Source organism: Amphiprion ocellaris, chromosome 21 (assembly GCF_022539595.1).
Source record: "Amphiprion ocellaris isolate individual 3 ecotype Okinawa chromosome 21, ASM2253959v1, whole genome shotgun sequence".
In the NCBI taxonomy this organism is placed as follows: Eukaryota; Metazoa; Chordata; class Actinopteri; family Pomacentridae; genus Amphiprion; species Amphiprion ocellaris.
Genome location: NC_072786.1, coordinates 19,564,609 through 19,578,353, shown reverse-complemented (window position 1 = coordinate 19,578,353; position 13,745 = coordinate 19,564,609).

Below are 13,745 nucleotides of genomic sequence, written 5' to 3'. Positions count from 1 at the left end.
GTAAATTGTTGACTTGATATGTTTTTTTTTTTTAAGTGCACTGGCTGATCAAATGTGACACCAAGGTTTCTGAGAGTGTTCCTAGTAAGACAGGGACTCCGTACGCTTAATATAGAGCCATGCTGTCTGGACCAATAATTAGAGCCCCAGTTTTGTCTGGATTAAGTTGCAGGTAGTTGTTTGCCATCCAGTTCTTATACAGCAAGCAGAAAATTATGCAAGTTTCAGCTTTTCAGCTTGTGGTCAACATGGCAGTGGTATGAGACGCCTTTAAATTTGCTTATGAGCTGACTTAAAGGAAGTAGATATAAAGCAAATATAACTGGACCCAAGACAGTGCGTTGAGGAACGCCACAGAACAAGGTGCTATTATCAGAGCTGTAGGGACCGAGTGACACTGAGGAACTCCTGTCAGAGGGATGGGAGAACCAATATGAAAAGACTGACCCACTGCCTGAGTGTCTCGATCAAAGTCCTGTAATCAGCAGCGTCTAAAGCTTCACTTAAACTGAAAAAAAACCCAAAACTTAGCATTTACCTGCATCAGAAGACATCATTATGTCATTAGTAATTCTAAGAAAGGCTGTCTCTGTGGAATGCAACCAGACTGAAATTGATCTAAAATGTTATGTTCTTCCAGGACATCAGTGTGCTGATTGGTAAATAGTTTTTCAAGAATTTTTGAGAGAAATGGCAGTTTGGATATTGGTCTGTAGTTCTCAATGCAAGATGGATTAAAAAAACATTTTTTTAAAGAGGATAAACAATGGGATGTTTGAAATGCAATGGGACACAACCAGAATCTAGAGAAGTCTAAACCCCTTGACACCTGAATTTATTTACAATTAAATTTTTTAAAAAAGTTTTGCGAGTTTTTGCTTTCCAGCTGATGCTAAAATAAGTGGAGACTGTTAATTTATCTATTACACATAGAACAGATATATAATAAAAATAACAGATATATAATAATTAGGTCCCACTCCAACTGGTCCTACCAGAAACCAGTGCTTGCAAAAGGTTCCGAGGTACGTATTGAATGTGCACAAACCGGCATTGGGGGAATGAATCTCGGCTGCAGTCTGAATGAAAGGGGTATGTTGTGAATTCGTGACAATAGGCGTCAAGGGGTTAGTAATAATGGCCACACTTGGACCAATCAGAAGTACATTTTTCAAAAAGGCAGTCGGCAGAACATCAACAGAGCTAGATGAGGGCTTCATATACTAAGCACAAGATCAAAGAGCAGTTTGCAGTGTAATTGGAGAAAAAGAGCTAAGAATGGAAGGACAGACTGAAATGGGAGTGGAAGAGGGGATGACACTAGAGCTAAGATTTCAAATTTTGCAGACAAAAAATGATAGAAAACTGTGACAGTTCAAGTTTGAACAGATGCGAACATCAGGAGGTGCAGGATTTACAGTGCTATTAACTGTGGGACCTTTGGGTTGTGTTTACTGGAGGAGATGAGATTAGCTCATCAATCGAGGCCAGTGCATCCTTAACCATGCTATTAAACTCAATTTTTGATAACTTTAATAAGATCTCTGTCATAAAGACAATTGAACCTGGACTCTGGTTGTTTCTGTCATCATTCTGCCTGATGACATTTCCATCTGAATGAAAGGAGTCATTTAGCCAGGAGGACTGATTGTCAGTGGGGAAGAGTCTTGTTTTCTTAGCTATATTATCCAAAATGTCTGAACAATGTGTATTGAAGGAAGTGACCAGACTGTCAACATCAGTTTGCCCTGAAACAACTATACTTGGAGGAAAAATGTCTGAAAACTTTCCAACTGAAAGGTGGCTTAGGAAGTGTGTGGGACTTCCACGTTTGCAGGAGTAATTTTATAATAAAAATCAGATGAACAGAATAGATGTGAGTGTGCACTGTTAGCTCACTGAACATTATCTCTGTTTATCAGCAGCAGCTGAACAGTAGGTGAAATGTGTCGTAAAAAGTTCGTTCATAGTTCAGACGCAGAAATCTGCTAACTTGTTTTACTGATCCTGGGCTCACATTACAACAGTGTGGCTGATTTACTCCTGTTTTAACTCTCCTTGACATTCGGAGGATAAATCTGGTCTGGGATCTTGGTCTCAGTCCATGTTAGTCCAGATTATTTGGTAACATGAGGAGTTTACAGATCCAGTCTGAAAACTACTCAAGTATTCACTGAATCCGGCCCACCCCAGTATTGATATTTACCAGTTCAAATCTGGATGATCATGACGCCAAGCTACCTGAAACATTCTAGCCCATTACACTAGCATTAACTACAGATATTAAAACTGATGGTTACAATCTCACCTCCAGTTCTCTCTGAAGAACAGACAAACCATGCTGACCCCATCTCCCAAACCTTTTTCTCATCCAGACTCTTTTGTTTTGTCACCGCAAAGTGTATTAGCACTACGGCAAGTTGCTGCACCAAGGTCACATTTTGCTTCCAACTGCTTCCTCATTAAATCCTCCAGCACCAGAATATTAATGAAGGCATGCAGTGTTTCAAAATCTGTTAGGATTTTACAACTCATGTAATCTGGACCCAGGCTGAAGGCCAAATGCTGTCATTGTGTCAGGGATTCAGGATTTAGTATTTAACCACTTCTCTTAGCTCAAGGGTGTGTTTATGTTCTTTGTCTCCAATTCACGTCAACTGAAGCACACAAGGATGTTTGCCTACACACCACATACACACACACACACACACACACACACACACACACACACACACACACACACACACACACATACGTATATATGGTCTGACAGTGCTTGTGCATTGTGCTGATGTTAAATATTTCTAGCATGTGTTCTGTGAAAAACACATGAAACACAGCTGAGTGACTTTTTCTTTCACAAACATCACCTCTATGTGTAATAAAGACTAAACAGTGGAGCCCAGAATTATTCATAGCCAATTCCTCTGACAGAAAAATGCTATGGATGCATAATGTTTATTATGGACTCTATCCTCAACGTAAAAAAGATGTGCAACATCGTTCTCACATTCAGACAGTCCTGTCTTTCTCTACAACCAGGATGCAAATAATCCAAATAAATGTGTGTTCGGTCAGATGATCTTATTGCCTGATCTGTTTCACATCTGATATCTGACCGTCTGTCCTATCCAGTGCTAGTAGGATGCATGATTTGTAGAGCCAGGTGAGCTGGAGCTGCTCCATCTGGACAGTTGTTCTACAGAATACACTGCTAAAGGATAACTGTGTTTATTTGAACCTGCTGTGTATCCCTTTAGTGTTTCTGTTGTGTCTCTCCACCTCTGAGATGTAGGGAAACAAGGAGTTACACAAAACAGAGTATAACTGAGCTGAAAGACAAACCCTCTGCAGCTTTAGGGACTTTTACATAAATCACCCAAAGCATTTTCAGTGTTTTCAGTCTGACTGAAATTAAGCACAGAAATGAATTACCTCTGACCTGTAGAGGTTATTTTTCTAACTGCATTAGAGATAACAGTGAAGGCTCTAAACACAATACAATTAACCCTTAAATGCATCTGGCTCTTCTGTAAGATAGTTTAAACCATATAATAAAATAATATTACTTACCTGCTCCCTTTGATTTTTAGTCTGACTGAAACTAGAAAGCGATCAACTGCATGAAACAATCATTCTGCTGGCTACTAACTGCATTAGGGAGCTCCATCAGTGGAGTGACTCAAAGACAGATAGCAAACCAAGGTGTTCACTTTGGGAGCAGATGTCAAACCTGCATACATTTATTTTATGGACATTTTGGGCAGCAGAATAAACTGAAGCAAAACAGACAACTGATCTCATAAAGCTGTTATGGTTAATGAATTGAGAGGATGCTGCAGCTGGTCTCTAATGTATCAGTCTGCTGTTTGCTACTGAGGACATAGAGCAGCGAGATTATCAGAAAACAGCTGCTGGTTGTCACTGCTAGTGCCTCCTTTTCACATTACACATAGTTATTTGATCCAGTAGTAAAACATTGATTGCTGTATGTTTACATTTAAGATACCAAAATGTCGGGCTGCCACATTAGGAGAGAGGACAGTTGTGTTTGTTTGGAGACAGAGTTAGACTCACCTGTTAGGTTCCATGCAGCAGAATCCTATTGACAGAAAACAGCTGAACAATTGTTATTATATTTTTTGTGGATGAGTTAGTTTTATCATTGAAAGTCCATGAGGCAGTGCAGTCTACCTGCTTTCAGACGCTGTCGGTTATTTGGTGATTGTAGGTTGGCTACAGGTCAGTGGTATCAAACTCGTCTAAGTTCAGGTTCCACATTCAGCCCAGTTTGATCTCAAGCGGACTGAGAAATCACAGCATAACAACCCATAAACAATGACAACTCCACATTTTTTCTTTGTTTTAGTGCAAGAAAGTACATTCTGAAAAGGTTTACATTTAATGAACTATCTTTTTTATAAAACATTATGAACAATATGAAATTTCTTTAGAAAAATAAGTGCAATTTTAACAATATTATGCCTCAGTTTATCATTTACACATTACAACTTACAGATCAGAATGTCTGCAAAGGCACCAAACGTTTAGTCACAGTTATCTGAAACTGAACAATATACTGTTTTATAAATTGTCAAGATCTAGAAATTGTTTTAAATGTACATTCATTTCCACATCTGTAGTAATCCTGACCACCACACATACAAACTAAAGTGAGAACTATAAAGAAAGAAGGTTAAGTTGTCCCCCTGCCTTGTAAATGCATAAAATTTATACATAAAAAACACATAAAAGTTGTGGCAGTAAGGTGGACAAATTTAAAAAGCAGTTACTTTTACTGAAGAACTGCACTGTTGTCTCTGTAATTGTTACACTAGGCAAAGTCAAAGTGTCAGACATATGGCTCTGGCGGGCCGGTTTTGGCCCACGGGCCGTATGTTTGACACCCCTGCTATTGGTGTTAACTTGAGCCTGCATGGTTCTAAGTCTCTTTGTGCTCGTCCTGCAATGGCCCAACTATCCAGCTTCCAACTTCGCTGACAAAAACTGATCAAGTGATCAATCCATTCCCCGTCATGAAAGTAAGTCTAAACCCTGTTCTATCAAAGCTCAGTTACAGTTATACCAACACAGAATGATGTGTTTAGGACTGAAGAGACCATATAATACAGAAACAAACTTTTTGTCTGAATTATCGTTTAAGTTAAGCAGTTCTTGTAGAGAGCCAAAGTCCAGAGGATTAAACTTCAGGGACAACCTAAACATGGAGGAGTTCATCTAATCTCTAGCCATTATTTTGCAACATATACCATAACTGATAATTCTTTGATTAGATAAGTCTTCAAGAACTGGACTGTTCCAAATGATCAACAGATGTCTTAAGCCTTTCCATGTCCAGACTCTTATTCATGAAGATTAGCATTACTTGATTCTGACACATTAGAGGGGAGTATTTTAGGATCTGTGTGACAATGGTAAACTGTTAACACGTATTTTTTTATGTAGAATATAGAGCAGATATATTGCTGTGTTTGCTACTGCAGTACTCTGGTTTAGGAGTCATTCATTTCAAAAAGGATGCTCTGAAAGAATATGTTAGCAGTCAGAGGTATTTGTTTAGTATTAGATGGTGACAATTACAGTCCTATTTGATTCACAGTATAAAGTACAGGGGGTTTACAATCTGAGAGCACCAGAGAAGATACTTCTATTTCTGTATTTGTTTTGAATCCAATACAAAATGGTTCAGAACAAATGACCAGATATATGACATCAGTGGCAACTTGAATCTCTGAAGAATGTCCATTAATAATTTGAAGCCGACTGAAGCCCATTTATCTCTGTGCTTGCAGCTTTAGTAAAGATAAATGATTAGATGGCATTATTTCCTTTGTTGTTTTGTTTTGTCCTTTACATGTGCATGTGTTTTCGCATGTGCTATTCAAAAATGTGAAACAAATGAAGGAGAATAGACAGAAACAAAGAAGAGCCTTGCATGGGACATCTGATTTACCTGGCCTGCAGTTTAAACTTTGTAGAACTGAGAGAGTTTTTACTGTGGAAGCTCTGCCTGTCCTGCCTCTCTCTCCTGCAGACAAATGGCAATTGGGCAGAGAGGAATATTATGTGTAGAAGCAAACTCGGTTAAACTTTCAGAACCATTTGCTTCTATAGTCACTGTGGAGTCTCTCATCACAGCCTCATGTGTCTGACGTGTGCTGAACAATGTAAGGTTACATAAGAGGAGAAAGGACAGAGCTCCTTCTCTGTGAGGCATATGTTGTGTTTTGTTATAAGTTCTGATAGGTTCCTACAAACTAAACATTATCAAACTATAGCAAATTAACAAAGGGAATTGAATTTCTTTGGTCTCTTTTTTGGTGAAGCTTGCCTTGTTTAAAAAGGTGCCATAGAAATATAAAGTGTTTTACTAAAAAAAAGCTATATTCTTGTGTTCTTTTTTCTTCTTGTACAGTTCCTGATTGTCTCTATATTGTTCAATATATTTATATTCTATCAACAGCCTCCAAGTGTTTCACATGTTTTTATTAAGTATTAAAGTAATAGTCACTTTTTCAATGACATATGTCCATGTGCATTCATGTATCCAGCCGTTGTCCTTCCTGAGTCCTGGAGGTCAAACCACAGCCGGTGTTCCTGGTCACATGTGTGAAGGGGCATGGCTAGCGGCTCAGAGGAATTTGCAGTGGGGGGAATCCACAGCAGGCTTGAATAGTCTCTGTGAGCACGGAGGGTGCTTAGCTGAAAAAGCCAGAATACAGACGGAGCAAAGCTACACAAACTGCAGCCTTCATCCAGATCTGTCACTGGATACAGCTGTTCCTCTGCAGTCTCACATCCAACGTGTGAAGATCGTCCAACAAGTTCTTTCAGTGTTGTTATTACTTATGACTGGTATTTAAGAAAACAGAGAAGAGAATGGATGGCCAGATATGTGAATTTGTTTTTCTGGGATTCAATTTAAAAGTGGTTTTGTTTCTGTTATTGTTTACTCTGTCATATGTCATTTTCACTTAACTTCATAAAAAAATAATGTATTTAGTGCTGATACTGTTTTCCAGGGAATTCTTGGTAAATATATGAAAAAACAAACAGTACTGAGAGTCATGTACTGAGGAGACGGTCCTGTCCTCCAGTGGCAGGAAGGCATGAGCAGCACATATATGACTTTAACACCAGAAGCTGGGGTTCACATCCTGAGTCCAGTCTATGTATAAATACTGTACAGTAATGGACACTTAAAATGCCCTTACTGTGGAGTATGGCTACATTGTAATGTGTGAAAGTCACTTCTAAATGCTAAAGAGGAGGACTTACCAACTAGCAGAGGAGTGTTGTCTCTTAATCCTGGGCTGTCTCTTCAAACATATTTCTGTATCTACAGCTAATTTGAAGACATTCACTGTGTCATCATGGTGCTGATGTTGCACATATTAAAAACTATCATATTTAATTAAGTTACCACAGAACAAATCTGTATCCAAGTGACAGTGCAACAAGGTAATTTGTACCTTGGAGCCCACAGCAGGTTAATCCAGCCATGCACATCCGTCTATGCAATTTTGATCCAAATAAGGACAGTTAGACTGCAGTAACTGTCACAGAGGCACTAAGTAAATGTGACAAAAGCTGCATTCAGTTTCTTTAGTGACTGTAGAAGAAACCAACAGAAAGAAAGCAAGAGGTGACACACCTGACTTCTGATAAACGTGGAATGACTTTGGTGGTCCATTTGGTATGTGAGTGCCCTGACCTGCTGTTACACAATGACCCCTTTGGTTATCTAACAAAGGAATTGTTCCACCTGACCCAGTTGCCCCTCAGCCTGCCAAGATTTTTCTGGCTTACAAAAACACAATCGGGGCTTTATAACTGGTGAGAGCTGCCTGCGTCCTGATTGGTCCATGGCTTAAACACTACCCCCCCCCTCAAGGTCAGCCGGCTAACCCTGCAGTGTCCATAAAGTCTAAGTGCTGGCAGTCACAGTCCATTTCACTTCTATATTTACAGTAATAACTGCACTGACTGCAGCTTGTTGCACTGAATAACAGACATGCAGCAGCTCCCCTCACTGTGCTGGTCACCCTGCAGTCACACTGTGTACAGTCATACTACAGGTCACCATGCTGGTAAATGTACAGAAAAGATCACGAGTGGTTGGAATGTGCTTACTTGGCTGTTTGGCTGGGAAAAAAGCATCAGCAAAGGGGAAAAAAGTCTTCTTTTAATGGGTTCCTAATTCTTAAGTCCCTCTCTAGTAATTGAGTTACCATTTAAAAGCTATAGTTTGAACATCCCTTCTCATCTATAACTCTGGTCAAACACTGTAAAGATGCTACTTACAGTCATACATGTATGAACAGGAAACTGCAGAAGAAGAATTATGATAGAAAAAGTCTCAACCTGAAAACTGACCGTTCCTTTGGTTAGTTTCATATGAAACCTCAAAAAATCTGAATCTGTGTCTCTGAAAATGCTTGAATAGTGGTTTCAAGGGAGAATTGTTCTTGGCCTTGACTGTATAATATGTTCATAATGCTTCTTCTGGACATCTGATTCGGATGCTTCCGGGCAGACTTCCTGCCGGGGGGAGAGATGTCTGGAATGACCTGCTTCGTTGGATGAGTGGAAGAATATGTATGTATGTATGTATGTATGTATGGATGGATGTATGGATGGATGTATGTATGTATGTATGGATGGATGGATAGATGGATGGATAAAATTTTCTTTCTGCTCTCTGTCTCTCTGCTCTCACCTCCCCCCAACCATTCAAGGTGGATTGTTGTCCCCCCAGAGCCTGGTTCTGCTGGAGGTTCCTTGTTGTTCACAGGGTTTCTTTTTCTTCCCCCTGTGATTAAAGAGCTTACTCAAAGGGACCTGTTTGGATTTGCTGGGTTCCTCTCTCTATTAAGATCTTAAACTTGTACCGTGGAATGACCTGAGATGACTTGTGTTGTGAAGTGGCCCTACATAAATAAAACTCTGCTGAATTACAGTATAGCACCTTTTTGTCTACAGTTCTACAGATGTCTCTTCTATGATGCTGGTGTATGAGAAAAAGGAGTTTTCACTTTGCAAGGTTTCTTTTGCTCCATGCTGTACTGTTGGTGTACAGTAGGAAATATCATTAAAAAAGCTAATCCTAAAATGCTAAAAAGCACCGTATCCAGCTCTATCATACATTCGTGGTGCAGGCTCGTGGAGCTTTGTCAACATGGTGAGCATTGGCAAGTTCAGTGACATCATGCCTGCATGGAGACCAAAGTCCTGATGACCTCTGGTGACCTTTTCTATAAAGACACTGCTAAGTGGATGGATAAACAGTTCTTCTAGAATAAGCACCTGCATAAAACTCCTCTAAAACCACAAACAAACCAGATACAATATAAAACAACATGAGTACACCCCTATTCAATATCACATAAATGTCAAATGATTCTAAATTGTATCATATTTCAGTAATTGCTTTACTTCTAAGTTGAACGGCTGGGTATTTTTTTTAAGTAGAATAAAGAACTTTTATTCTTGATGACAAACCTGGTTCTCCTAAGCATTAGAGGATACCACTGTTGCACAAATTTCTGGAGGATGTTCTGATATTCTTCAGAGGCCATTTTTATCAGCTGCTCTTTGCTTGACGGGTTGTGTTGCCCTACCTTTCTCTTTAAAATAGCCCAAAGGTATACTATTTGATTGAGCTCAAGTGACATACTTGGCCAGATCATAGTTTTCATTTTTTTCCTTTTTAAAAAAGAAACTCTTGTGTGACTTTAGCAGTGTACTGTCTGTCCTAGTCATGTTCAAATCTTCCTCCAGACTGGGAGTCATCTTGTCAGCTAGTATTTTAGTATATCCCCAGACATTCATGGTGCCATCTATTAATGTCATCTCCTCAACATCTTTTGCATTCATGCAGCATACTGTCATACTCCCACTTGTGTTTCACAGTCAGGATCATGCATTCACTGTGGTAGTCCTGGCCAGATTCACACCAAACATGCTGGACCCCATCTGCACCAAACAAATTTATCTTGGTCCCATCAGACCAAATATTCCCAATATTCATCATTTTTTATGTTCTTTCCCAAAGTTAAAACAACTTGGAGGTTTGTGCTGAAGAGCAAGCAACATTTGTTTTTCCTTGGCCTCCATCCATTGTGGTTGATGCTATAAAGTTTCCTTTACACTGTCTGATCTGTTACAGAAGCTGTGATTTCCATCGATAACTCCTGTACCACGTCAGAAGCTTGTGCCTGTGTGTTTTTCAGAGCTAGATTGTGGAAGTAGAACATTGTCCATTATTTCAGGAAGATGACCAGTTAGTTATACTATGGTTTGTTCTGTGTTTAACTTTATGTAAGAGTCTTTTTGACTAATTCCCATTGTCTATTACACCTTACAGAGATGAGGTCCACCCTACCTCAGCTGACGATGAGGAGAATTACTCTTATCAGTAGTAATAAATCTTAATCCAGACTGTTGAACAGTGTCCAAGGGGCTTAAGAGATACAGCCAAGACATGTGTCTATAAAATGTCACCATAATCTAACACTGATAGGAAACTTGACTTAATAAGCTTTTTTCATCTTCTTCAGTACTATGGGAAAAATGTTTTATTTTTGTTGACGACTGGACTTTACACCCAGATACAGAAGAGACAATATCTTTAATGCAAAGTGTGACAGCACAGGTTCCAGGACTGAGCCTTGTGGGACACCTGTTGCAAATGACACAACATTTCCAATAGCCACACGTTGCTGTCTGTCAATGAGGCTGCTGTGAAATCATTTAAAAGCAGTTTCTTCTATACCAATATTACAATTTTAAAATCAAGATGTTCAATAGTATCAAATGCTTTTGAAAGATCAACAAAAAATACAGTATACAATATTTTTAAAATGGGTCTCCTGGTTAGTTTGACAGTGGTTTTTGATAACCCCTCTGCTTAGCCTGAGCCATTGGCCATCTGTTTTCAGAGCCAAATTGCACAAGTTGTGTCTGTAGTGTCATTTTAGTTTGATGCACACTGCTGCACTGAGTAGTGGTACTAGGACTCCTTCTATACCTCCTTTATTGTTGGCTGCATGTTTGGACTGATTTTTACTTGTGAAGTCTCACAATTTGATTTTTAAATTCTTTTACAATTCTTTTCCGCATAGGACCATGATGCAGACATGCAGATAGACACCACCCATCACAGCTCTAGTGTTCACAGGTGATTTTATAACCAATCACACACGTAGGTTCATTTGAAATCACAGGCGTACCCATTTTGTTCCATTGAATTTCTACTTTGAGGCCAGTATTTGTAAGATTGCGTTTCTAAAATATCTGCTGTAGAGTGTTAACGAAAGGGAAATACTCTACTGTTCAACTTCGAAATAATGCAATTTTGTTTGACATTTAAGTCATTGTGCGCAGAGGTGTACTCTCTCCTTTGTATACCGTATGTATGTACAGTATATCAGCATGATCTCAGAGAACAGAAAAGATCCTGAGTGGTGCCTACAGCTGCAGATATAGTCACACTGCTGGTATTCTAAGTGATAGACAAATGATAACAGTATTACAACCTACCTGCCTTGAACAGCGTGGTTTAAATATATCATTTGAGTTTACCTGCAGCACCAAACATCTTTGACTGCAACATGTGGCACTACAGAGCAGGAAACGTCCAGCTGGACCAAGGTCCATGTGAACTTAACTGTGTAAAAGCTATCTTTGTGAAATTTCCTGTTATTTATTTATTTATTTATGGAATGGTGACCTGGATCACATGTGGTCCCCAGCAGGGATTGGCACCAGAGACCTGCTGCTCAGGGAATATGTACCCATGAGGTATACAGAACTCTCACCACTCTGTTAGGCCACCGCTGCTGTTTCTAAATTCAGATGTTAAATAAAATCACCTGATATTAACCTGGGCCTGAATAGAGAGAACTTGAACTGTCAAATATCAACATCCCTATCCCATCCTCAACCTGTTATCATTATTCCCAAGGAAGCTTCGTTTCTTTGCACTGTTTAAGCCAGCAGCCCCAAGCACAGAGCTCCACACTGACACACATGTTGCTGCTTCTAAATAAGGCTGTGAGAAATATGTAAAACTGTTGAGGATGTCAGAGATAAAGAGACAGATGCAGGCTGATAAAGAAAGGGAGAGTAACTGCTTTGGGGGGTTGGGGGTGATGTGTTGCGTAACAGCCTGTTAGCCCCGCCTTCTTTCTCTGGCCAATCTAATCCCTCCATCATACCTCCATTGTTCACACACAGTGTTCCTCAATGCAGCAGAGTGGGATCAGCATCCTCTCATCCCATTGGAGGAAGAGAGAGGCAGGATTGCAAAATCCTATTGGCTATCAGTCTGTATCACCACCAGCATCATCATCATCTTGCGTGATGTGTGTGTAGCATCAGCGGGGTGAACAAGTTCACATGGACACATAAGCCACCATTGGCTGTCCTTTCTATTGCTGGAGTAGAGTAAAAAAAAAATAAAAAATAGAATAAATGTTCAATAGTTTACTTCTAATGTGTGTGTTTAGAAGTGCCAGGAGATATAAAATCACAGTATGTCTTGTCTTCTGCCAGGGATCATTTGTAAATAGATCAAAGTGAGTACAGCAAATTAATTAAAGACTTCATCAAGCAGAGTTGGTCTGAAGGAGGAATGAATGGGAGGAATGGTTCAGCAGAGACAAATGTTCTGTCTCTACTGTTTCTCTGTGACCCAGTGACTGTTGAGCCTGTGACCTCCAAACCTTGTTTGATATGCACAAAGCACAGAGGAAACTGATGGATGTTCTGTTATGCAATAGCTCAGTAAAGGAAACTCCTTTCAAATTTTGCAAACTTGCAAAATTTAGAAAATTTAAAAGTGAAAATGTATGCATCAGCATTCAGTGCTATATATAATGTTGGTCACTGTATATAAGGACACTAAACCACATGTTTCTGCAGACTGGGACACCTCAGTTAGGATCAGTATCTTAGCCACTGTCATGACATTCTTCTTGAAGCGGAATGAATGTTTCATTCACAGGTGAAAGTCCATGTATGTCCTGGTCCACCCAGATAAGGTGTGAACAGACCTGTGGAGCAACAGTGAAGGAGACTGCTATTGTAGGTCACTTTCATACAGATGAATTAAAACATACCAGAAGAAGACAAAATACAAGAAAAAGGTCTGCATTCAAATGGGTAATTAAGTAAAAGCACCAAGATAACATCAGTAAAATGTACATTATGAATGAATGTGCCCACAATGAAGGTAAAATATGTCTGATAAATGTAAGATTACATATTAACATGCTGGATTAATGAGATCCATTTGGAATAATGGTTTTTATATAATTGAACTTAATGACGTTAAAACTAATGTAGAAACTAATTTAATATATTTTGAAATGCTGTTTTAAAACCTCACTGCTGGGAAAGAAGGTACAAGAAACAGAAGCTGTGTGGGTCAATTTAGAAGCTCTCAGGAGAGCTTAATACTGGATTAATTTACTGTGGAACACATTTAATTACTTTAGCATCACCTTCTACCTGATTTACGGAGAGATGGTTGTAGTGCTTATTTCTCTTTCGTGTATAAAGACGTAGGACATTTCTTCAGAAATTCCTTCAGGAAATTTGCCACCAACTTCAGAAAATGTAAGAGAAAGTAAGTAGAAAGCCCCTGACTTCCATCACAATAGGAAACCTTATCTGAAGAAACAGTCCAACTATAACAGCCTATTCTTCACTGGCTACTCATG